The 27,815-nt window shown below is 38.6% G+C and overlaps 1 protein-coding gene across 1 annotated transcript in view; it reads left to right on the top strand.

Moving 5' to 3' along the window:
• The window catches only part of COMMD1 (copper metabolism domain containing 1), a 143,655-nt gene that overhangs the window by 102,718 nt on the left and 13,122 nt on the right, over positions 1-27,815 (top strand). The window lies entirely within an intron of this gene.

The raw sequence follows: 27,815 nt of genomic DNA, 5'->3' as shown, positions 1-27,815 counted from the left end.
ACAGCTGCAGCAACACCGGATCTTTAGCCCACTGCACCATACAGGAGCTTCCTGTTCCTATATTTTGGAAGGGACTTGTCTTGCTTTTTTGTTGTTGTTTTTGTTTGTTTGTTTTTTGTGTTTTTTTGTCTTGCTTTTTGTGTCAAATTTTTATTAATGGATTTTGTATAATGAAAGGAAATGGAAGATGCTTCCACCTTGCTTTTCCAGTGGATGAAATATTCTCAACTATTCATGATCCAAATACACATTTGAGACTACTGAACTGAGTTCTAAGATTGAAACTGTAAAAAATAAAAATAAAAAGAATAGACAGGGCCTGTGCCTTCTTTTTGCTTGTCTGGATGAGCCCAGTGTATTCCTGTGGGATTGACTTACCTCAGAAAATGGATTTCAGGGATAACTAAAATGGTTGGCTCGGCCATAATGTAGTCCAGCAGGACATCTGAAAACACATTTGACCAAATTCTGAGGAACAATGGGTATGTCCATGGGTATCACATTGATGTCATACCCTTTACCCCCGAGAAAAGAGCTTTTTGTGAATGAGGTATTATAGTTGTCATATTTTTTGTTATATTTAAATTTGTGCGTTTAAAATGAGGACTGGAAAACTAAGAATTTTAGTGTTCTTTATTAAATTGCAGATGTTTTAGAAGTAATTCTAACAAGCCAAAAGGCACATTTTCTACTCATGGAGCACTTTTCAGATATTTGAAGGTACTTTAAATATCATTTTTGTATGCAGGAATTTAAAAGAATTTAAGTAACTTTCCTAAGACAATGTAGAACTATTATACTTGAGAAAAAAGTAAAACACATTATAACTTTTTTAAAAATATGAGGAGTTACTCTTGTGGCTCAGAGTTTAACAAATCTGACTGGCATCCGTGAGGATACAGGTTCCATCCCTGGCCTCACTCAGTGGGTTAAGGATCGTGAGCTGTGGTGTAGTTTGCAGACACAGCTCAGATGGATCCCGTGTTGCTCTGGCCCTGGCGTAGGCTGGTGGCTACAGCTCTGATTGCATCCCTAGCCTGGGAACTTACGTAAACCGCTGGTGCAGCCCTGGAAAGACAGAAAGACCAATAAAAAGAGAGAGAGCCAAGAGAGAGGAACTTGTGGGACTAGTGGACATTTTACCCAAATTCTAAGAAACCTGATTCTGTGTATCATGAATGGGGTAGAAGAATGCACACCTATCAAAATCTATATACTACATAGTTTTCAAGTGTCTGCTCTTGTCTGCCCATCTACCTTGATTTTTTTTCATTTTTTAAAGCTTTATTGAAGTATAGTTGATATGCAATGTTGTGATGATTTCTTCTGTATAACAGAGAGATTCAGCTATATGTATACACACATCTGTTCTTTTTCAGATTCTTTTCCCACATAGACCATCACAGACTATTGGGGAACGGGTCGTCCCCTGTGCTATACAGCAGGTCTCCATTGGGCCGTCACCTTGATTTTTTAAAAATAATTTCCCCATGATATTTTCCTATGAAAAATTTCAAATATACAGAAAAGTTGAAGTAATTATACAGGCAACACTTGAATACCCACTACGTATATTCTGCAATTGTTAGCATTTTGCCATTTTTGCTTTATCACTATCTCTCCATCCCTCTATCCACCTTTTTTTTTTTTTTTAATGGTTGCACCTGTGGTATATGGACGTTGTTGAGTAAAGTATTTTACACGTCAGTTAAGTTAGTTAATAGGCCTATTCATATCATCTCTGTTCATACTGATTTCTTGTCTAGTCATTATTTCAGTTACCATGAGAAAGTTGTTAAATCTGTAATCTAGTTGGAGATCCAAAAAATTTTTTTTCTCCCTTTAATTCTCTAAAATTTTCTTGTAGGTTGAAGCTCTATATCAGGCAAATACACATTTACGATGATATCTTTCTGATAAATTTTCCGTTTTATCATTATGAAATGCCACTCTTTATCTCTGGTAATACTCTGTATTGGAGTCTATATTTTATCTGCTAATATACCCTCTCTAGCCTTAAATCTTTTTCAAAGCATTGCTTTAAACCTGCGTTCATATTTGAAATGCACCTATTGTAGGTAACTTTAGTCTTGCTTTTGAAGTACTTTGTCCATTTATGTTTAGTATAAGTCTTGAAATGATTGGATTTAGTCTGCTCTTTTATTTCTTCCCCAGTTTATTCCATCTGAGGTTTGTCTTTTTGTTTTTTGGTTTGTTTTTTTAAAAATTCCTATTTATCTTTTCTGACTTCTTTGACTCAACAAATTTTTTTTTAGAATTGTATTTTCTCAATTGGCTTTTTAGCTACATCTCTTTATAAAGTTACATTGGAGATTGCATTATACATCCTTAACTTTTCACAGTATAGTTAAAATTAAAACTATAGCATTCTGTGTAAAATACAAGACATTTAAAACTATAGAATTATGTTTATGTTGCATCTTTTAAGTACTATTTGTTATAGCTTTTTATTTTCATGTGTGAAAAACTCCATATCTCAGTGTTACAACTTTTGCCTTAAGTAGTCATTTGCATTTCTAAGAAATTAAGAGAATAAAAGATGATCTTGGAGTTCTCCTCGTGGCTCAACCATTAACGAACCCGACCAGCATCCATGAGGATGCAGGTTCAATCCCTGGCATGACTCCGTGGGTTAAGGATCCCGCGTTGCCATGAGCTGTGGTGTAGATTGCAGACGAGGCTGGGATCCAGTGTTGCTGTGGCTGGGATGTAGGCTGGCGGCTACAGCTCCTATTTGAGCCCCTGGCCTGGGAACCTCCATATGCCGCGGGTGCGGCCCTAAAAAGAAAAAGAAAAAAAAAAAAAAGACGGTCTTATATACTTAGCCTTTTTTTTTTTTTTAACCAATTCCATGGCTTTTTGTTCCTTTTTAAAAAACTTTATTTTTATTATTATTATTTGCTTTTGTTTAGGGCCGCACCCATGGCATATGGAGGTTCCCAGGGGTCTAATCAGAGCTACAGCTGTCGGCCTACACCACAGCTGCAGCAATGGTAGATTCGAGCCGCATCTGCCATCTACACCACAACTCAGGGCAATGCCAGATCCTTAACGCACTGAGCAAGGCCAGGGATTGAACCCGCAACCTCATGGTTCCTAGTCAGATTATTCATTTCTGCTGCGCCACCACGGGAACTCCTTTGTTTCTTTTTTAAATTATTTTTATTGTACTTAAGTTCCATGGATTTATTTTCTTATATCTATGCCAATAATACAGTGTTTAATTCTTAATTTTGTTTTTAAAAACTGAAGTATTCTTTTTTTAATTATTTTTTCTCTGTCTCGCTTTTTGATGATCTTTTTCTCTGTCTGAAAGTCCAATTATACATATCTTTTTTTTTTTTTTTTTTTTTTTTTTTTTTTTGTCTTTTGTCTTTTTTGTTGTTGTTGTTGTTGTTGCTATTTCTTGGGCCGCTCCCGCGGCATATGGAGGTTCCCAGGCTAGGGGTTGAATCGGAGCTGTAGCCACCGGCCTACGCCAGAGCCACAGCAACGCGGGATCCGAGCCGCGTCTGCAACCTACACCACAGCTCACGGCAGCGCCGGATCGTTAACCCACTGAGCAAGGGCAGGGACCGAACCCGCAACCTCATGGTTCCTAGTCGGATTCGTTAACCACTGCGCCACGACGGAAACTCCCAATTATACATATCTTGAATCTTTTCATATTGTTCCTCCTGTTCCTCAGGCTCTTTCCTCTCCCTTTCCCTTTTCATTTTCTTTTCCTTTGTTTTTCAAACTGGATAATTCCTGTCAATCTATCTTCAAGTTCAATTACTCTTGTGTTATCTCCAATCTGTTGTTTTGCCCATTTATTGAATTTTTTACATCAGGTAATAAATTTTTTAGTGTTAGAATTTCACTTTGGTTATTTTATAGTTTCTATTTTTTGGCTGAGATTTCCTTATATATGCATTTATTTCAATCATTTTTTTCTTTACATCTTTGAATATAGGTGTCATTGCAGCTATATCTGCTAATTCCAGCAACTGGGTCGTTTCAAGCTTGAGTATGTGTCACATTTTCTTGTTTCTTTATGTTTAATAATTTCATATCATATAGTGGACATTACACATAATTCATTGCAGATTTTATTATGGTCCGGTGAGGAATGTTGATTTTTGTTTGTTTGTTTATGTTCTCAGGCAGTTAATTTGGCTGGATCCCAATACTGAACTGCGTGGGTAGCAGTTGAAAGTTCTGTTCAGATCTTTTAGCTTTCTCTGGGCTGCTTAGAACCTGTCCCATGCATGCAGAGTTTACTTGTCAGTCATAGATTCTAATAAAGTTTATATGCAGAATATGGAGTTTCTTCTCTGTGGCTCTCTCTCTCTTTTTTTAATGTAAGGGCTTTTCCTCAATTTCTGATGTGGTAGCCTCACACTCTGTCCTCTTGTATTCCCAAGCCAGAAAGAGTGCAGATTTCTGAATTTTAGCTGTCAACCAAGCACTCAGTGGAGCTTGTCCTCAGTAAAAAGCTGTTTACATTTTTAAAAGAGGGCAACAAACTTTCTCAGCCAGTGCCATTCCTACATACTGACTCCAGCAATTTCTGTCTGCTATTGTTTTTCATTGCCTTTGGGTACTTTTAGTTTTTGTTGTTTTGTCCAGTTTTCATAATTCTCATCCATGGGATGGTAGGTTAAATACAAGTTGCTCCCCATTATTGGAAGTAGAAATTTCTGTTTGGTTTAGGGAAGGTTTAAGGTTTTGTTTTTTTTTTTTTTTTTTTTTTTTTTCCTTTTAGGGCCGTACCCACAACATATGAAGTTCCCAGGCTAGGGGCTGAATTGGAGCTGCAGCCTCTGGCCTACACCACAGCCACAGCACTGCCAGATCTGAGCTTCATCTGTAACCTACACCATACCTCATGGCAACAGCAGATCCTTAACCCACTGAGCCCACCAGGGATCTAACCTGCGTCCTCATGGATACCAGTCAGATTCGTTACTGCTGAGCCACCACGGGAACTCCTTTTGTTTGGTTTAAAGAAAAAAAAATTGTCTACCTCAGGCTGATTTTAGAAAAGAGTGTGGGGAAAGAAGCCTCCAAGCATTGAGTTAAGAATCTTCTCCTTGGCCATTTTAGATACCAGGGACATAGTCTTATTGACATTTTATATGCATTATTACAAACTGGAGGCGTTCCCTTGTAGTACAGTGGGTTAAGTATCTGACATTGTCACTCTGAGGGCCCAGAAAACTGCTGTGGCGTAGTTTTGATCCCTGGCCCAGGAACTTCCACATTGCTGTGGGTGTGGCCAAAAAAGAGTTGGAAATAAGAAGCCAGCATGATATAGAGGAAAAACCTGAGTGTGATGAGTTCCTATCGTGGCGCAGTGGAAATGAATCCGACTAGGACCCATGAGGCTACAGGTTCAATCCCTGGCCTCACTCGGTGGGTTAAGGATCTGACATTGTCGTGAGCTGTGATGTAGGTTGCAGACAAGGCTCAGATCTTGCATTGCTGTGGTTCTGATTAGACCCCTAACCTGGGAACCTCCATATGCCACAAGTGCAGCCCTAAAAAGCAAAACAAACAAACAAACAAAAAACCCTGAGTTGCAATGTCAAGAGACCTGTAGTCCAGCTCTTGCTTTGATCAGGTAGTTTTCTATTTTATTTATTTATTTATTTATTTATTTATTTTGCCTTTTAGGGCTGCACCTGTGGCGTATGGAGGTTCCCAGGTTAGGGGTCTAATCAGAACCACAGCAACGCAGAATCTGAACCTTGTCTGCGACCTACTCCACAGCACATGACAATCACAACAGTGCCAGATGCTTAACCCACTGAGAAGAGTCAGGGATCGAACCCACAACCTCATGATTCCTGGTCAGATTCGTTTCCACTGCACCATGATGCCGGGAACTCCAGTTTTCTATTATTCTAAGATGAGTTTTTATTGACTTCAAAAACTTAAGAAACAAATGTCCCCATTCATTTATATTTTATCACTATCCTTATTTGGCTTTGCCTTTTCCTTCTGGTATTAAGGAGTATGTTTTGTAAATCTTGTATTTGTATTTGAAACATCTTTTTGAGTTGATGGAATTTGAGTTGTGAGAATAGAAAGTAACATAGCTCAGTGAAAAATAAAAAATAGTACTTAAAAAAATGGAAAATGGAGACTATTCCTTGAGCAAGGGAAAAAGTAGAACAGTGTGCTAGCTGCTTACAGTCTCACCTTTCCAAACACATATTTGTCCACTCTATTAATATCAATAAAATTCATATCTGTATAATTTAATTCTTAGACTTAAATTTCTTGAGTGTCATCAATGGTCAACAGAAAAAATACTGAAGTTTGTTTTTAGGTTTTTCTGATCCTATAGAGCCTATGAACTTAGGAGATTTGTTAAGGTCCTCAAATATTATCCTTGTGGGGTGCTGCTCATAATACATCTGCTATTTATACTATTGTGTCATCACCAAGTGGTAAAATAATACATTGCCTACCAACTGTACTCAATTTACAAGACAGCAACAAGTAACAAAGGCACACCTGTTTAACCAGCTGTTAATGAGTAAAGATGAAACTGTTAAACACATCACACCTGGACTATCCCTGGATAATAAACTGTTCTAATGAGATCTGCACTTTGAGTTGTTTTTCCAGTAGCAAGCATGCACTTGTATAAATTTCTTCTACATCTGGTGTCTGGTGCCATATGTTTATGAGGAAAAATCTCTAGCTACTAAAATGTTTTAAAACCTGATAGTTTTCCTGTTTATATGATTCTTTACACTTTGCTTTTCATCGTGCTGGTTTTTCCTATTTTTTTTTTTTTGTTTCAACTTTTTTAAAATTATTTTTGAAATTAGGTATAGTTGGGTTTTTCCTATTCTTACAACTCAAATTCTCTGGACTCAAAAGATTGTTTCAAATACTAAAATTAGTTATAGCTTATGTTATTTAAAAATTTCCCTTGGAGTTCCCGTCATGGCTCAGCAGCTAACAAACCCGACCAGCATCCATGAGGATGCAGGTTCGATCCCTGACCTTGCTCAGTGGGTTAAGGATCTGGCGTTGCCATGAGCTGTGGTGCAGGTAGCAGACGTGGCTCAGGTCCCACATTGCTGTGGCTGTGGTGTAAGCTGTTAAGCTACAGCTCCGATTTGACCCTTAGCTTGGGAACCTCCATATGCTGCAGATATGGCCCTATAAAGACAAAAAAAAAAAAAAAAAAATCCCTCAGGGGGGTGTAAGAAAGCCAAGTGTGAGAAATTTAAATCTTAAATATTTTCTATTCATAATGAAATAATGAATGTGAGGTTGGCCCTGCTGAAAAGCTCTGATAGGTCCATAATACTGAGTTTGAAGGCCACTGAAGACCATTTTGGAGCAGAAGAATACACATTTGAATAAATTGTATGCTGTGACAACATTGGGTTGTTACGGAGTTAGTGAACTGAAAACCTCAATTTACTCAGAGTGATTGCCGACTGAAGATGAATTGTGTGGTTCTTGTCTCTTAACAACTGGAGCGTCTAAGATTTTACCCTACTTACAAGCCAACAAATTAGTCTGTCAAGTATTATGGCAAATGGCAGATTCCTGGGACAAAAAGAAAGAACTTTATTACTCCTGGTAGTGGTAGTAGTAGTATTGCTGGTAGCAGTAGTAGTAGTAGTAGCTATCGCTGCCACCAGAGCACCAACATTTGCACCATTTGCTCAAACCCCCAAGTCTACCAGAGTGATGCAAAGAGGGTCAGATGACACCTGCACATGCAGTTGTATATGTTATGAGAAAGGAAACTTGAACCCTGCCTGGGTAGAGACATTGTTATATCAGATGTAATAAACAAACCTGCCCTCTGCTCTGAAGGGTGACTTATCTCCCAACATTTTTGAAAAGATAGTCTGGAACAAATATGGTGAATGCTTCATCTCAGAAAACATCCATAAATGTGAGAGACCTATGGAGAATTGTCCGATGATGTCCTTTTAGAGTTTCTTTTAAAACATAATTTTAGATGGACTAATATGTAAGACAAACCATGTCTTGAATAAACTTTTTTTTTCCTTTTAAAATATTTATTGATCAATCCCTTTTATCTATATAGCATATTGAAAGCCTATTCACATCTTTTTTTTTCCTTTTATGGTTGCACTTGTGGCACATGGAAGTTCCTGGGCTAGGGACTGAATCAGAGCTTCAGTTGCTGGCCTACACCACAGCCACAGTAATACCAGATCTGATCCACATCTGTGACCTACAGCGCAGCTCACAGCAACTGCGGATCCTTAACCCACTGAATGAGGCCAGGGATGAAACCTGCATCCTCATGGACGCTATGTTGGGTTCCTAACCCACTGATCCACAACAGGAACTCCTATTTACATCTATTTTTTGTGTTATTCTCACGATCTATGAAGTTAGTAGAACAAAGACAGACAGTATTTAAGAGATGAGAAATTGACGCACAGTATATTAGCTGCAAAAGTATTCTGCTTGCCAATCATACATTCTTTACTAAATCTAATTATGAAAGTCTCCACAATCTTGGTTTGTTGTTTTTTTGTTTTTTTTTTTGTCTCTTTGCCCTTTCTTGGGCCGCTCCCGCGGCATATGGAGGTTCCCAGGCTAGGGGTCGAATCGGAGTTGTAGCCGCCAGCCTATGACAGAGCCACAGCAACTCGGGATCCGAGCTGCGTCTGCAACCTACACTACAGCTCACGGCAACGCCGGATCCCCAAACCACTAAACAAGGCCAGGGATCGAACCCGCAACCTCATGGTTCCTAGTTGGATTCGTTAACCACTGCGCCACGACGGGAACTCCAATCTTGGCATATTTTTTTGGTCATTTAGCCTTATTTGAAGCTTGACATAAAAATCAAATTATTTTTACAGACATAAACCAAGTATCATCTCTCATTTCATGCTTGGAGATGTGAAATCTTCCTTGATTTTATTTATATCTGCCTAGTACATAGGAGATAATAAGTATTTCTCAAATGATTGAAGAATGAACAAGACAGGTTTTCTTATAGTAAAACCAAAATATCAAATTCTAGAGCACAGGATTATATTCCTTGAAGCAATGTTGTTATATTAATTACTGTAAATGTTTTTGGGTAAAGGATTTAGGCTGCATGCTTTGTAGAGTTTTCTAAGCATATATGAACTTAATAATTTATTTTATGTAAATTCTGACATCAGTGTACGCATGTTTAGCATTGTCCTTTTAAATTAGAGCAATTTAATTTAGTGATTAAATTTTCATTCCTAGAAATTCTTTTTGTCTCTTTTTCATGTCTGCCTGGTCATTTAAAATATATCGTTCTTCATTCTGTATCTTATATTCCATTTTATGAAGTTCTTGAATGTCTGAATTCTGCAGTTTGTTTTTGCTTTCATTCATGGTAACTGCTTTCTTAATCAAAGTTCTCCAGAATTTGGGATATAGCTCAGTGGTAGAACATTTGACAGCAAAGTTCTCCAGAGCAACAGAACCAGTAGGATAATATATAGATATATTTTAGGGGAAAGTTACTATAAGAGTTGGGTCACATAGTTATGGAGGCCTAGAAATCCCGTGATATGCCATCTGTAAGCTAGGGAATCAGGAAAGCTTGTGGTATAGTAATAAAATCCAAGTCCAAGGACCCAAGAACCAGAGGAACCAATGGAATTACTCCTAATTTGAGAATTCTCCCATTCTCCTCCTTTCTGTGCTGTTGGACCCTCAATGCCTTGGACAATGCTTTGCCACTGTTGTTGAGGGCAGATTTTTTTTACTCAGTCTGCCCATTCAAATGCTAATATCTTCTGGAAACAACTTCACAAATATAACCAGAAATAATGTTTTACCATCTATCTGGGCATCCCTTAGCCTGGTCAAGGTGACGCATAAAATTAACCATTGCAATGTTTTTTTTTTCTTCTTTGTGTTTTATAATTTGGGGTTAAGATATCATTTTCTTTCTTCCCTCCTCTCACGGAAAGAAGATTTTTTTGGCTTATTCACCATTCTGCTGAGGAGGAAGAACTCTGAAGGTTGCAACTTTATCCATGAGTCTCATTTCCCTCCTTGCTTTGTATGGGCCTAAGGGCTTTGTCTTCTGTATTGGGTGATTATTAAAATCCACTGATTTTTCAGTACCTCTTTGTTTTTCACCCCCTGTTATTTTCTGAGTTTGTCTTTATCTAAAAGGATATGTATTATATTTATGCAACATTTCAGTCTTTTAAAGAAGACTTTGTCTTTTAAGTGAGATTGTCCACCATGTTCTCAGAAACTCATGTCTCCAGTTACTTTAACCCATACAGTAGTATTAAAATTATTCTACACTGGAAGGATACAAGTACATAATTCAGAGGGACACAGTCAGCCTTATTGTATCAGTCAGCCTTGCCATTGTAAAAATATATACTATCTTTACAAGGCAAGTGGGTGATGAAGTTTGAAATACTATTAGTAGAATCAGAAATTTATTATTATTACTATTATTTTTCTTTTTAGGGCCACACCTGCAGCATATGGAGCTTCCCAGGATAGGGGTCTAATTGGAGGTACAGCTGCCAGCCTACACTACAGCCACAGCAATGCCAGATCCTTAACCCACTGAGTGAGGCCAGGGATACTCGCAACCTCATGGATCCTAGTCAGATTCGATTCTGCTGCGCCATGACAGGAACTCCCAGAAATTTTAAATATATGAATTAAGGAGTTCTCTGGTGGCTCAGCAGGTTAAGGATCCACTGTTGTCACTCCTGTGGCTCGGGTCACTGCTATGGCATGGGTTCTCTCCCTGGCCACAGAATTTCCACGTGCCATAGGTACAGCAAATAAAATAAAATAAAATAAATGAATCAGTAAAATATCTAGGAGTTCCCGTTGTGGCACAGTGGAAACAAATCGGACTAGGAACCATGAGGTTGCGGGTTTGGTCCCCGGTCTTGCTCAGTGGGTTAAGGATCAGGTGTTGTTGTGAGCTGTGGTGTAGGTCACAGACACTGCTTAGATCTGGCATGGCTGTGGCATAGGCCAGCAGCTGTAGCTCTGATTCCACCCCTAGCCTGGGAACCTCCATATGCCGTGGATGCAGCCCTAAAAACGGCAAAAATATAATAATAATGAAATAAAATATCTAGGAAGTTCCTATTGTGGCTCAGTGGAAATGAACTTGACTAGTAGCCATGAGGATGCAGGTTTGATCCCTGACCCCACTTAATGGGTTAAAGGATCCAGTGTTGCCATGAGCTGTGGTATAGGCCATAGACATGGCTTGGATCTGGCATTGCTGTGGCTGTGGTATAGGCCAGCAACTGTAGCTCCATTTTGCCCTCAGCCTAGGAACTGCCGTATGCTGTGGGTACAGCCCTAAAAGAAAGAAGGAAAAAAAACTGGAAATAAACTACCTAAAGAGGCAGAAAACCTGTACTCTGAAAACTATAAGATACTGATAAAAGAAATTGAAGTTGACATTAACAGATGGAAAGGTATACCATGTTCTTGGATTGGAAGAATCAATATTGTTAAAACAACCATACTACCCAAGGCACTATAGATTCAGTGCAATCTCTGTCAAAATATCAATGGCATTTTTCACCCAACAGGAATAAAATATTTTCGGAGTTCCCGTTATGGCTCAGTGGTTAATGAATCAGACTGGGAACCATGAGGATGCGGGTTCAATCCCTGGCCTCACTCAGTGGGTTAAGGATCTGGCATTGCCATGAGCTGTGGTGTAGGTCACAGATACAGCTCGGATCTGGCGTTGCTGTGGTTCTGGCATAAGCCAGTGGCTATAGCTCCGATTCGACCCCTAGCCTGGGAACTTCCATATGCCATGCATGCTGCCCTAAAAAGCAAAAAAAGAAAAAGAAAAGACAACCTATCGAATGGGAGAAAATATTTGCTAATAATATGACTGCTAAGGGATTAATATCCAACATATATGAAAACCTTAAAAGAAAACAAATCAACCTGATTAAAAAATGGGCAGAAGAACTGAATAGATACTCTTCTGAAGAGAAAAAGCAGAGCGCCAAGAGGCAAATGAAAAGATGCTTAATATTGCTCATCATCAGGGAAATGCAAATCAAAACCACACTGAAATGTCACCTCATACCTGTCAGAATGGCTATCATCAAAAAGAGCACAAAAAGGAATTCTTCTGTGGCTCAGTGGGTTAAGAACCTGGCATTGTCACTGCTGGGACTTGGTCTCTGCTGGAGCTGGGGTCTCTGCTGTGACGCGAGTTCAGTCCCTGGCCCAGGAACTTCCACATGTCTTGGGTAGGCCAAAAAAAGAGCACAAATAACAAATGTTGGTGCGGATGTGGAGAAAAGGACCATTTTATATTTTATCTCTTTGGGAAGAGCAAAGATTTAAATTTGAATGAAATTAAATAATACCTATTGCCAGGGCCTGAGAGGCAAACTCTCAAGAGATATATTTCTTTCTGGCAGACTTGTGACAAGTTTTCAAGGGGGAATAAGTGCCAGTTTTTCTATTTTGCTTTAAGAAAGGGTAATTTCCAATTTGACTTTGTCTTCTTAATATAGCATTTGGTACCTGCTTTGCTAACATTATCACTTGTGGCTGAAAATACAAGCTATTGAGTTTAGGTTATAACTGAATCTAGGCTCCTCTTTACCCCTGAGATTAGAATTCTCTCTGACACCAACAATTTAGAGCTATCAAAATGTATTAATGTGTTACTTCTTACATTTAAAGGATATGCTTTTGTAATAGTGAAAAATTTGATTTGGATATTAACCACACAAAATGACTGCAGATCTCACAGTTAAAGGCACAGTCCTCCGACAGACTGCCCTCACTTCAGACTGTGGTTGCAAGTTTGGGGGTCCCAGAACACCGACATTTATGACCAACTAGATATAAATATAGAAAGTTCCTGCAGTTATCAGATAATTAGCTAGAACAACTCATAGAACTCAGGAAAGTGCTTTACTTATGATTACAGTTTAATTACAAAGAATGCAAATCAAGAATTCCTTGGTGGCCTAGTGGGTTAAGGATCCAGCATTGTCACTGCTATCGCTTGGGTCACTGCTGTGGTGCAGGTTTGATTCCTGGCCCTGGAACTTCCACATGCTGTTGGCATGGCAGAAAAAACAAAAAGAAAAAGGAAAAGAATACAAATCAGAACAAGTCAAATGAAGAGATATACATGGTAAGATCTAAGAGGGTTCCAAACACAGAACTTTCATGCCATCTCCTCTTGAAATCAGGATCCATCACCCTCATCACACATTGAAATGTTCATCACCAGGAATTTCAACTGAGCGTCTGGGTCCAGTTTTTTTGGGGTTTTTTGCTTTTTAGTTCCGCACCCATGGCATTTGGAGGTTCCCAAGCTAGGCGTCCAATTGGAGCTACAGCTGCTGGCCTACACCACAGCTCATGGCAACACTGGCTCCTTAACCCACTGAGCAAGGCCAGGGTTCAAACCCACAACCTCATGGTTCCTAGTTGGATTTGTTTCCGCTGTGCCATGATAGGAACTCCCAGGGTTTTTTTTTTATTGGGGTCACACTACATAGCCATGATTGATTGTATCCTTGGCCACATGATTGAACTCAATCTCCAGCCCCCTACCCTCACCAGAGGTTGGGCTGATGTTAAATGGCTCATAGTTAGCCCTCTTGAGTTGGTCTTTCCTGCTTGGTCTGTCCCCTTCCTAGATCGTCTCTTTAGCATAAGCTATCTTGAGGCCCACAGTGACTCACCTCTTTGGTGTTAACTATCAGGGCCTACCACAAATAACAAGGCATTCCTATCACTGGGGAAATCCCAAGGGTTTAGATGCTCTCTCCCAGGAACCAAGCACAAAGACCAATCAAACCTGCATTGTACAACACTCTGGATCCAGAGAGTTAAATAGTATTCAAGGACAGGATCTGTTTATGTGTCAGTGTCCTCTAGGAGACTGCTAATTTTGTAAAGGACAAGGACCTAGTCTTAACTACTTTTATGTTCCTAGTGGCTAGTATGTACATGGTAGGGGCTCAGAAACCATTTTTTTCTTCACACTATATTCATGGAGACCTCATTTAAAAAGAGATCTTTCCAAAGCAAAATTCTGTCTGCCTTTGTCAGATATCAACAGAAAAAAAAAAAATGGAATGTACAGGAAATTCACTAAGAATTGATACATAGGACTTTTGTGTAGCATTTAAAATTTAAGAGGGAATGATGGAATGTGAAACATTGAAAAGTAGTAACTGTCTGAATATGACCTTCCAAATGGTCTAAAGTAAGTACCCCCAAAGGATTCCCCTTCCTGGGAAATGTAAATAGTTGTGCACCTCAGATTTTTTCTTTCAGAAATGGCTGGTATTCTCTGTGATTTGTCCTCATACTATGCCTGTCATATAAAGAATAATCTTCCAATGAATGCCAGGACTAGTATTGTCTGCCTTGCTTGCTGTTGTGTCCCTAATGCCAGGTAGAGTTGGCTGTAAATAACTGTGCTTTGATTAAGTCAATAACCTGTGCACTTGGTATATGTTAATTGGTGCCTGAGATGTATATTTGGGTTGCATTGTGGTCAAGGGAGAAGTTGCATGCCCGGGCCTGACAGCAGTATTAGTAGAGGTTGTATGTAATTGACTTCCAGCAGAGGAATGCTTTCTGGTCCCAACCCTCTTTAAACAGTCACTAAATGAGATAAAGAACTCCCTTCTTAGGTAAATTTTGTTTATCAGGTACCTTTTTAAAAATTAACAAAAAAATTCACAAAACTAGTGAAAAATACAAAAATATGTAAAACTTTAATGATAGCCCCCATTTCTACCAAAAGTAGTATTCCTTCACATTGTCTTCCTTGTAAATACAAAATAATCATACTTAAGTGGTTTTGAGGAGTAGTTAGATGTTTTTATGAAAATTGGGTTATATTATACATATTACTCTGCCAATTTGCTTTACCAACAACTTCCTAGGTCAGTAGATAGAGGCCAAATCCCTATTTAAATAGCTGCATAATACTCCACATTCTAGTCAAGTATTCTCTTTTTAATGACATTTAAGATGTTTCCACTTTGTTGTTTTTATTTATTTTTTATTTTTTAATTTTTTTGTCTTTTTGCCATTTCTTGGGCCGCTGCTGCAGCATATGGAGGTTCCCAGGCTAGGGGTAGAATCGGAGCTGTAGCCTCCGGCCTACACCACAGCCACAGCAAACGCAGGATCCGAGCCGAGTCTGCAACCTACACCACAGCTCACGGCAACGCTGGAACCTTAACCCACTGAGCAAGGCCAGGGATCGAACCTGCAACCTCATGGTTCCTAGTCGGATTCGTTAACCACTGAGCCATGGCGGGAACTCCAACTTTGTTGTTTTTAAATGCTGTTTTCTGTCTCTATAAGTAGTCTAGCAAAAAATATACTTACATATATCCATGTATACATGTCCTTATATACTGGTGCTTTTGTTTCTGTAAACGAATTCTAAAACTAAAGTATCTGTTGCAAGGGTTATGGTTTATTTTAACTTTTAATAGCTACTGCTAAATCACTTTTTAAAAGGTTGTAATAATCACACTTCTGCTGGCAACATGTAAGATTGCTCCTTTGAATATTATTGTTCTTTAATTCTTCTTAACCTGGATTTTAAAAAAGTGATACCCCATTGTTGCTTTACTCTGTATTTCCTTGTCTGCTAGCGAGGTTGAGTCTGTTGTCATGTTATTAGACATCTCGAATCTCTTACTAACTGCCTGTACATATCCTGTGCCTGTCTTCTCTATTGGATTGCTTATGATTTCTTTATCAACTTGTAAAAGCTTTTTGTATTATAGAAAATTGAAATCTGTTATGTATTGCAGCTCCAGGCTCTTTTTTTTTGTTCATGACTTTTTTTCTTTACAAAGATTTTTATTTATTTTTTATTTTTTATTTTTTGCTTTTTAGGGCCACACCCATGGCATTTGGAAATTCCCAGGCTAAGGGTCAAATAGGAGCTGTAGCTATCAACCTCCACCACAGCTCACAGCAATGCTGGGTCCTTAACCCATTGAGCGAGGCCAGGAATCAAACCCGCGTCCTCATCATGGTAGTCATGTTCTTTAACCGCTGAGCCATGATGGGAACTCCCTATTTTGTTTTTCTTTATAAAGATCCTATAGGATCAGCTCTAAACACAGCTTCCATTGTCATAAGTCAGGAGAGCAGGTAGCTTCACAATGACTTCCTAATTCATTATTAAAATATTCGATTTTATGATATCTCAGAAAGACTCACTTGAACTTTTTTGTAATTTGGTGGAAATATGCCACTATCTATCACTTGTTTTCTAAATGGTTTTCTTTAGATAAAACCATTATGTTAAACACATGTGTTTGGTATTCTTTTAAATATTCTACATAGGCTCTATAATTGTTGTAATTGCCTTATATCTATAGTTGTTTTTTTTTTGTTGTTTTTTGGTTTTTTATAGCCTCTTCCAAGCATAGACTTTAGGTAAACATGAAGTAGGAAAATGACATCGGAATAATTCCACTGATCAGTGATTATTAATGCCTTTCATCAGTGTAGTTCAGAGAGCTACAAGAGCATTATCTCATAATTCTCAAATGGTCTCTGAAGTAGGCAGGCAAAGACTCTTACTCTAATTTACAGATGCAGTTTGTGGTCTTTAAAAGCTTAGAGAGCTGCTCCACATAGAATTAAAGGCAGAAGTAGGGATGAATTTTAAAAGCTGTTTCTTAATCTTTCTAGATAAAAGTCTACATTTATTATTTTCAGAAGTATAAGGGTTATTATAATGTAGTTTGACATTTTTTCTAGTCAAAAGATAAAATCCTGAAATGATAATTTTAGTCTGTGCTGGTTAGTGCATTTCATACTCAAATGAACATTTCTTTTGGGTGCTTATAGTTAAGGATGGTCCCGCTTATCAAAAATTTTAAGACTGGAGTTCCTATTGTGGCTCAGCAGTAATGAACCTAGTAACTAACTCGTATCCATGAGGATATGGATTCCATCCCTGGCCCCCACTCAGTGGATTAAGGCTCTGGCATTACTGTGGCTGTGGTGTAGGCCAGCAGCTGTAGCTCTGATTGGACCCCTTGCCTGGGAACTTCCATATGCCACAGGTGCTGCCATTAAAAGCAAAAAAGAAAAAAAAATTTTTTAAGACTTTAGAAAGAACAGTGGATACAGTATCATTTATTTTGTATCACCTAAATGTCTTCAGTGTAAATAACATTTTGTTCTTAGGTTCTCTAGGAATAGACAGTACACCTAGCATCCAAAACCTATTTAGGTACAGATTATTACTATTGTTGACTTTTTTTTTTTTTTTTTTTTTTTTTTTTTGCTTTATTTTAGGGCGGTTCCTGCAGCATATGGAAGTTCCCAGGCTAGGAGTCAAACCAGAGCTACACCACAGCCACAGCAATGCCAGATCCTTAATCCACTGAACAAGGCCAGGGATCACACCCACATCCTCATGAATACTTGTTGGGTTCCTTACCACTGAGCCAGGACAGGAATTCCCAATATTGTTAACTTCTGAATAGACACATTTCTACACATGAATGCGTGTTATTCCTACTTTAAACATAGTGCTCCCCCTTGTTTCCTGTTTCAAGTAATGTTATCATCATCATACTTACAACCCAACTGGAAAATATTAGTGTTCTTCGTTACAGTTCTCTCTCTCATCTCCAGTCCATTTGGTTATCTAGTCCTCTGTGTCTACAACATTTTGTGTACCCATCTATCCTTTTATTCCCATGGCCACTGCGGTGGATCAGGCCCTCTTTGCCTGGTTGCTAATCTTTCACTTCTCTTGTCTTTTGCAGTGCTTCCTGACCATTCACTCTTCTTGAATGGCTTCCATCACCTGAAGTCCTAATATTTTACTATGATATCTTTGCACTATTTATTTGTACGTTTACCGTTCTCCCCACTTCAAAATATCACTAATTCTGCTGTAGAAATCCTAATACACATGCCATTTACTTCACAAATTTCTTTAATTCTTCCAGTCAGACTCAGTATCCACCTTATGTATACATTCATAATTCCTGGACTAACCCTTTTTCTGTTATATCCTTGACATTTTGTTTTGAATTGCAGTTCATTGTGTATATATATTTCTTTTATTTTATCAGTAGCTTGTGGGTGGAGACTGTATAGAACACATTCACACCTTAATAACCTTGCGTATGGTAGTCATAGCTTTCAACTTTTACTGAAATTCTGTACTACATTGAGCAGATCAACTGAGCAGTATCACAAATTGAATCATCTTCATATTACCCCTAGAAAGTGACTAGAAAGAAAAATTTTGTTTCACAGGTGGTAAAAGTTCAGGAAAAAGTTGCTATCTTTGTACATGTTTCCTGAAATCAACGATGTAGATAGAAATGGATTGATTCATTCTTCTATTGTCCATAATAAACTATTTTAAATGATTAAAATTTTAAAGTTGTTTGTGTTCTATCTGTATTCTTTTCTTTGAAATTGTAGGACATACAGGCTGACAGAGTTCAAAACTTCTAGCCATTTGTCTCCAGGAACTTTACTGAGAATGTCAATTGAACTGGGAGCATCATAATCATTTGTTGTACAAAAAAAATAGAAATGGCTCTGAGGTTGAAACATGAGCTGTTGGAATCATGTCTCTCCAGAATGTAAATGAATGGCAGTGCATTCTGGGGCTGGTACTCCTAGTGGAAGAATTTTATGAGTCCAGTCTTCCCTATCTAGCTTCTTGCCAGCTGACAGGCAATCTGATGAGTGTTCTGTCTGATGATTAACCTGACAATGTGCCAAACTGTCCAGTAACCATTTCTTTGAGTTTTAAATACTAAATGTTTTTATTGATCAGAAAGAAATAGCCCTTTAGAGATCATTTAATTTTTACTTTGAAAGCCTTGACCACCACAGTGCCAAAGGAGTTGACTTAAACTGTGCTTAGTTAAACTGTCATTCATTTGGGAATTTTTCAGAACTCTGAGTTTTATGGGTCAGAATTTATCCTTATCCTCTTATTTTGAAAAAGATAGGAAGAATAGCAAGATAAATTCAATGATTCCTTCTCCCCATAATGGCCTTTTTCTTTTAAAGGTTAGCTATTAAAATGTTAACTCTTTACTCTAGAATTCAAGGTCTTTCACAAATTTTTTTCCCATCTGCGTCTCATTTCTTCTCTAAAGGAATTCTCTTCTTTAACCAAGCATGTCTGTCCATCTCCTTCCTCCCACAATGTGTCATTGGTGTCTTTGCACATGTTTGCCTGGCCTAAAATATCCTCTCCCCTATCTCTAGCTTGAAAGGCCCAGGTTAGGATTTACTTCCTCAAATCAAGATAATGCAAATTTTGGAGTTCCCGTCATGGTGCAGCTAAAGTGAATCCGACTGGGAACCATGAGGTTGAGGGTTCAATCCCTGGCCTTGCTCAGTGGGTTAAGGATCCAGCGTTGTAATGTAGGTTGCAGCCGTGGCTCGGATCCCACTTTGCTGTGGCTGTGGCGTAGGCCTGCAGCTATAGCTCAGATTAGACCCCTAGCCTGGGAACCTCCATATGCTGTGGATATGGCCCTAAAAGGACCAAAAAAAAAAAAAAAAAAAAGTAAATTTTAAATCAGCATCAATAAATGACTATCTTTTCACTAGCAGAAGAAATATACACTATGAATTTATAATTACCCCAGATGACTGAGCATTTTGCAAATGAAATTTCAGGGGTGTCACACAAAGATGTAGTTTCTAGAATTTTTTGAAATAACCAAGATTGTTCAACACTTTCCTACAAATAATAGGCTTGAGCTGAGGAATTGTTATCCTTTTAAATGATACTTGTATTCACCACTTCTCACTCTCTACATATTGCCCTAGCCCTGCTTTGACTTTCTGCTTGGCCTGCTCTTCCAGGGGCAATTGAATTTAAGATAGTGGCTATGGATATACCCAAGGAAAATGAAAGGATAGTCTTCTATGGAGAAAAGAGAGATTTTCAAGGTCCTTGTTATTTTCTGTCTTAACAGCTAGGAAAGGTGAATTGATATTTATTTCTTACCTCCTAGTTGATGATAATCAGTGAGAATAACTCATAAAATAAGGATATTTAGTCATGGGATAAGTTATCCATGATTAAACAGATGAAATACCTTTTAGAAAATAATGTTCTCAGAGTGGGAGTAATCACTAAGAGGGCTGTCTAAAACTTGACATCACATTTTAAGATCCATTTCCTCCAAAGGGTGAGCCCTTTGGAACCACAGAATGGAAACAAAGTTTTCAAAACAGCTAACACACAGGAGTAGAGCTTCATTTTGGCCTTAAATGTAGTTACTATCTCTTTCCTCATCTGCCTTCCTGTAAACATTTTGATTAGGCAATAATAGTATTTGTCCATTTTTTTTCCTTTCTTTCTTTTTTTGTCTTTTTGTCCTTTTAGGGCCGCACCTGCGGCATATGGAGGTTCCCAGGCTAAGGGTCTAATCGGAGCTGTAGCCACCGGCCTATGCCAGAGCCACAGCAATGCCAGGTCCGAGCCGCATCTTTGACCTACACCACAGCTCACGGCAATGTCAGATCCTTAACCCACTGATCGAGGCCAGGGCTTGAACCTGCAACCTCATGGTTCCCATTTGTTTCTGCTGCGTCACGACGGGAACTCCATTTTTTTTTTTTTCTTTATGGCGGTAGCAACAGCATATGTAAGTTCTCAGGCCAGGGATCGAATCTGAGCTGCAGCTGCAGCCTATGCCACAGCCTTTAACCCACTTTGCTGCCTCCATGGCAACCCAAGCAGCTGCAGTCAGATTCTGAACCCACTGCGCCGTAGGAAGAACTCCTGTCCAGTGTTTTAAATAAGTTCTTTTATTATGTTGCCTCATTTAAACTTCCTAAAACCCCTACAAAGCAGAATACAATAGATGAAGAAAGTCAGACTCTGGGAGTTTAAGTGAATTACCTCAGTTCACATGAATATTTAAGTGATAGAACTGGAAGTAGATCCTTGATCTTCAGGTTTCTGGTCTTGTGCTCTGCAATTTTATACTGTCTGAGTCTTCATTATCTTCCTATGAATGATCTCATCCTGCTTTTGTATGTGTTATCAAAGGAGAGAGGCAATGACGCTAAGTCCATAGCAAGGAGACAATAATGTGAGAACTGAATTTTAGAACTCGGTCAGCCTCTTGTAATTTATTCACTCTTCTTTACCTCCTTGAATAAACTACCTGGAAGGTGGCTAACAGTTTTCTCAGAACATCAAAAGTCTTTTTTTACATGTCTACTCTAGACCAAAAATATTGATATACATGATCTAGTGAAATTACCTCTTAAATTATTTTAATTTATTACTTTTTTTCCCCATTAAAATGTTAGGTTCTCAAGGGCAGAGGCTCCATCTTGTTTACCACTGAATCCTCAGTGTTTAGAGCTATACCTCACAGATATGAAATAGTCAAAAATATCTCGTGCCTAATTCACTGACTTGATGTTTCAGGAGGCTTACATGGAGACCTGCTGCCCTACATCAAATATTGGTTGTTTTTCTGACATCCACTTTCTCCTTTAGGTCTGACATGGGTGGTCAGCCCTATGAAGGAATGTGGACATTGATCTAGAGCTGCTTGAACTTGAAACAGTTATGTTTATAGGATAAAAGTCTCCGAGTCAAGTGCAAATAGGTTTATCTTTGTATACCTTTTCTCTCAATGCAGCTTGTTTTCACCCTTTGTAGCCATCAATAGGTTCAAGTCCCTTTAGTTCAAAAGTGTCCACTCTGCTAAGCTCTGTCTATACCATGAAGTGGGAGAGGTTGGGATTTACAATCAAAAGTGTAAGATTTTGGACTTCAACAAGAAGTCTTCTACGTGGTAAAATTTTGTGATAATGTAGGCAAGGGAAATGGACACATTTAAACTAGTACATCAGGGAGTTCCCGTCGTGGTTCAGCAGAAACCTATCTGAATAGCACCCATGAGGACGCAGGTTCAATCCCTCACCTTGCTCAGTGGGTTAAGGATCCAGTGTTGCTGTGATCTGTGGTATAGGTCATAGATGTGGCTTGGATCCTGCATTGATTTGACCCCTAGCCTGGGAACCTCCATATGCTTCGGGTGAGGCCCTAAAAAGACAAAAAAAAACTAAACTAAACTAAACTAGTACATCAGCAAGTCTGCTATTTCCAAGAACAGAAAGCACAAAAATCCAGATTCTGAAAGGTTAAGCAGAGCTTACTGTTTAGTCTTTGCCAGTTTATCCATGGTTGGGGCTGGGCTTTTCTGATTCCTAATATTTGAATCCATTAGGTGGTCTTGTTGAATAAAGACCTCTACTAAGAAGGGAAAAGAGGGCAAATAGTGTCGTGATCCTCGCAGGAAGAAAAAAAGTGTGCTGAAAAAGCACAAAGCTCACAGGATGTTAAATAACACTGTGAAAACATGTGGGAGTTGATTTACTATTTGGGGCTTGTCATAGCCTGAAGCAGTTGGTGCTGATTCCCAGTGTGAGAATGTTTTTTTCTCTCCCGGACAATGTCTGGCCCCAAGAGTCTTTCACATGAATTTTTGTCACCATTAAGAGCCAGGTGTGCCTGTTCTGAAGAAAACAGAGCTGTAGTTCAAGTGTTCAGCAGAAATCCTTTTAAAGTATCAGGGAACAGGATGTATGTAACAGGGAAGAAAGAGAGACTAATTATTGAGAGTCTGTTTCACGTAAAACAGTGCTGGGTACTTGCACATGTGCTATCTTATTTAGTCTTTATATAACAGTCCTATAAGATGGATTTATTTTTCTATTTTCTAGATTTGGAAACTAAAACTCAAATGACTTTCCCATGGTCACACAGCTGTTAGTAGTGGAGCCATATCTAAATCCAAATTGTCTAACTCTCAAAGTGATTGTTTTTCTCTCCATAATATTGCTTTGGGATCCCTGTATAATGGTGGAGAGGGCTCATTTCTTCCTATAGAGGGAGAGGGAAACTACATATAAAATGGCAGGATGTACATGCCCTTACATACTCCTTTCTAACCCTAACCTTCAAAATGTATACTGAGCTTTTCAGCATAGTACTAAGTGAGAGATCTTAATGAATGATGCAGTGGAGTGAGCTGAGAAGAGTTTGTCCCTGAATTTAAAGATGTTCACAGAAGTATATATTACCTTCTTTAAATTTCCAATTATGAGCCATTGTATCCTAAAGAACGGAGGCTAATAGTGGCCTTTGGGGTATAGTATCATCCTTGTCATATATTTAGACTTAACCGCCAGTTGAGAATTACAATTTCTAAAACAGTGCATTTTTTTTTGGCTATGACTGCAGCATGCAGAAGTTCCCTGGGCCAGGGATCAAACCCATACCACAGCAGTGACAATGCCAGATCCATAACCCAGTGAGCCACCAGGGAACTCCTAAAACAGTTCATTTTAATCTAAGTGTTTCTTGGGAGTTCCCTTCATGGCCCATCGGACACTAATCTGACTAGGATCCATGAGGACGCAGGTTCGATCCTTGGCCTTGCTCAATGGGTTAAGGATCTTGTGTTGCCGTGAGCTGTAGTGTAGGTTGCAGATGCAGCTCAGATCTAACATTGCTGTGGTGTAGGCCAGTGCCTACAGCTCTGATTCAACCCCTAGCCTGGGAACTTCCATATGCCACGGTTGCAGCCCTAACAAAAAGCAATAATAATAATATTCTAAGTATTTCTTGAAGGCAGTCAGACTTAGGGCCTCTGTCTTATAAATGACAGAATTATTGGAAGTTCTATCTTAATGTTCATACTCTAGTATTTTTTTCTCTTCATTGATGAAGGTGAAGGCTTTGCATTAAAATTTTCTTTTGTTTTTTCAGACTACAGATGTAAACCCTAATTTCGGCATAGTGATAAGAACAAAATTTTCCATTTACTCTGCTGGAGGCCCCTTTTCATAGTTTGAGATGTGGGACACAGACATTTTCTTGTTTGTTTCATTTTATTTTATTTCTTTTCCCTCTAGGGATCATTTGACTTTCATTTGAAGTTCTAATTGAAAGAGGGTAGGGGGTAGAAAATGATGTACATTTGAATTAGTAACATAGAAAAATACTAATTAAATTAGATTTCAAATGTCAAAAGTGAGTTTTTATTTCTGTACTTTGAAGAATTGGTTCAATTACTATAATCCCTTTTCTTCCTTTCTTTCTCCCCCCCCCCCTTTTTTTTGCCTCACCCATGGCATGTAGAAGTTTCTGGGCCAGGGATTGAACCTGCACCACAGTTGCTGCAATGCTGGATCCTTAACCTGCTGCACCACAAGGGGATATCCTACTACTATAGTCCTCTTTTTTTGTTTTTGTTTTTGTTTGGTTTGGTTTTAATCTCTGACATAAAGGAGTATTTAACATAAATAGAATAATTTTATTGGTGTCTTGTAAAAGAAGGTATGCGATTATCTTACATTGGAAATGTTCTGTACACAAGCTCGATTGCCCTCTGGCTATGGGCAAGGGAATTATGGAAATGAAGTAGGAATGGCATCTTAATTGTGGACTTCCTGATTTTTTTTTGTTATTGTTGAATATTAAAATTCTCTCTCAATTTGACTAAGAAAATTGCTTGATTTGGGTATTCTCTTTTTCCTTAGGAGTGATAGGAAGGATAGACTTTGCACCTGAGCTCCTGACCCTGCTTTTAGTCATGGTATTCATTAGCAGTCCCCTAAACAAGTTCACATTCTTGGCAGCTCTAGCCTATAGTCAGTAGCAATGCTGCTTAATCAACCAGTATTACTTTAGTTTTTACTGGGTATGAGATACTGTGATAAAACCAGAGAAGTGTAAAATACAGTTGACTTGCACCACCCCAAACTGTTAAGTTGCTTTGGATGCATTATCTCGTTAAATCTTCATAGCAATTTCCTTATCCATTAAATGGTTAAAATCATCATTTTACAGATTAGGAAACTAAAACTTAGCCAGCCACATAACTTGAAAGTAGTAGAGTTTTAATTTAGGTTTGAATTTAGGCTTGTATAACTTTAGAATCCATGTTCACTAATCATTGGCGATAGGAACTAGCAAATAGATAGGCATTCACTATGCATAGAATCTCGTCATGAGGAAGCATGAGACAAACTCAAATTGACATTCTATAAAATAACTAGCTTATATTTTTCAAAAATGTTAGGATCAGGAAACATAAGAAAGGAGTTCCTGGAAGTTTCCATCATGGCTCAGAGGTAAGGAGCCTGACTAGTATCCATGAGGATGTAGGTACGATCCCTGGCCTTGCTCAGTGAGTTAAGGATCCAGCATTGTTGTGAGCTGTGGTGTAGGTTGTGGAGGTGACTCGGATCCCTTGGCTGTGGTGTAGGCCAGCAGCTACAGCTCCAATTCTACCCTAACCCTGGGAACTTCCATATGCCATGGGTTCAGCCCTAAAAAGCAAAAAAAAAAAAAAAAGAAGAAGAAGAAGAAGAAGAAGAAGAGGAAGAAAGAAAGAGAAAGGAAAATGAAAAAAAAGAAAAGAAAAGAAAAGAAAGAGAAAGGAGAAAGGAATTCCTGCTGTGGCACAACAGGATTGGTGGCGTCTCTAGAGCACTGGGTCACAGGTTCCATCCCCCAGCTGGCACAGTGGGTTAAGGATCCAGATCCAGCATTGCTGTAGTTGCCTCATAGGTTGATCTGATCCCTGGCCCAGGAACTCCATGTGCCATAAGGCAGCCAGGAAAAAAAAAGAAAAGAAAAAACAAAACAAGACAAGTTGACTGAGAAACTGTTCTAGATTAAAGGAGACTAGAGATGCATGACATCTAAATGCAATCAGTGTGTGATTGTAAGTTTGACTTGGGAGCAGGAAAAAAAAAACTTTATAGAGGACATTATTGAGGTATATGATAAAATTTGAATATAGACTGGGTTAGATACTAACATTTATCAATATTGTATAACCATGACTTTATAAGAAAATGTCTTATCTTTGAGAAATACAGACTAAAATTTTTAGGGATAAAAGGGCCATGATATCCCCTACTTATTCTCAAGTGCTTGTGAGAGAGAGAGAATGACAAAGTCATTGTGGAAAAGTGTAAATAATTGAATTTAACAAATGGTAACTCTGGGGAAAGAGTATACGAGAGTCAGACTTTTGTCCTAGTTTTTGTATACTTGAAATGATGTAATGAAAAAATTCAAATGCCTTATATTCTGTAAATGCGGCTAAAATTCTTCAGAAACTTCAAAACACAGCTGAGGCCAGGAGATGAGGACCATATCCTATTCATGCTTCCTCCATTGGCAAAGAACTTGCCAAACCAAATTGAGGAAATAAGCATAGACTGTTATGTGATAGAGGAAACATAAGTCATACTGTCAAGATGTTTTTCTTATACCGCCTTCGGGGGAATACTTCTCTTTCCTTCAAAATAATTAGTTGTTTTCAGTAATATATTTTTCTCCCATTTCTTTGACCCCTCTTACATAGTTCATATTTCTGGCTGCTTTTTTTTTTTTTTTTTTTTTTTTCACAGACACACCTGTGGCATATAGAAGTTCCTGGGCTAGAGGTCAAATTGGAGCTGCCACTGAGGCCTACGCCACAGCAACAAGGGATGCAAGCTGCATCTGTGACATACGCCACAATTTATAGCAATGCTGGATACTTAACCCACTGAACAAGGCCATGGATTGAACTCACATCCTCACAGAGACAACACTGGGTCCTTTTTTTGTGTGGGGGGGGGGTTATTTTTTATTTTTATTTTATTTTTTTAATTTATTTTTTATTGTTATTTCCCCCAACACACTTTTTTTTCCCCACTGTACAGCAGTGGGGACCCAATTATACATAGATGTATACATAATTTTTTCTCCCATGGTCGTGCTGCGTTGTACGTATCTAGACATAGTTCTCAGTGCTACACAGCAGGATCTCATTATAAATCCATTCCAAGAGCAACAGTTTTCGTCCGTTGACCCCAAGCTCCCAATCCCTCCCACTCTCTCCCCCTCCCCCCAGGCAACCACAAGTCTATTCTCCAAGTCTGTGATTTTCTTTTCTGTAGAAAGGTTCATTTGTGCTGTATATTAGATACCAGATATGAGTGATATCATATGGTATTTGTTTTTCTCTTTCTGACTTATTTCACTCGGTATGAGAGTCTCTAGTTCCACCCGTGTTGCTGCAAATGGCATTATTTCATTCTTTTTTATGGCTGAGTAGTATTCCATTGTGTGTATTCACCACATCCTCCTAATCCAATCATATATCGATGGACATTTGGGTTGTTTCCAGCTCTTGGCTACTATGAATAGAGCTGCAATGAACATGTGGGTGCATGTGTCTTTTTTAAGGAAAAGTTTTGTCCAGATATATGTCCAAGAGTAGGATTGCTGGATCATATGGTAGTTCTATGTATAGAATTCTAAGGTATCTCCAAACTGTTCTCCATAGTGGCTGTACCAGCTTACATTCCCACCAGCAGTGCAGGAGGGGTTCCCTTTTCTCCACAACCCCTCCAGCACTTATTTGTGGACTTATTAATCATGGCCATCCTGACATGGTAGTTTTGATCTGCATTTCTGTAAAGATCAGGAATGTTGAGCATTTTTTCATGTGCTTATTGACCATCTGTATATCTTCCTTGGAGAAATGTCTATTCAGGTCCTTTGCCCATTTTTCCATTGGGTTGTTGGCGTTTTTACTATTGAGTTATGTAAGTTGCTTGTATATTGTAGAGATTAAGCCCTTGTCAGTTGCATCATTTGAAACTATTTTCTTCCATTCTGTAAGTTGTCTTTTGGTTTCTTTTGCTGTGCAAAAGCTTGTCAGTTTGATGGGGTCCCATTGGTTTATTTTTTTGCTTTTATT

The sequence above is a fragment of the Sus scrofa genome, chromosome 3 (assembly GCF_000003025.6).
Source record: "Sus scrofa isolate TJ Tabasco breed Duroc chromosome 3, Sscrofa11.1, whole genome shotgun sequence".
NCBI lineage: Eukaryota > Metazoa > Chordata > Mammalia > Artiodactyla > Suidae > Sus > Sus scrofa.
This window is presented reverse-complemented; position numbering and strand designations above follow the sequence as displayed.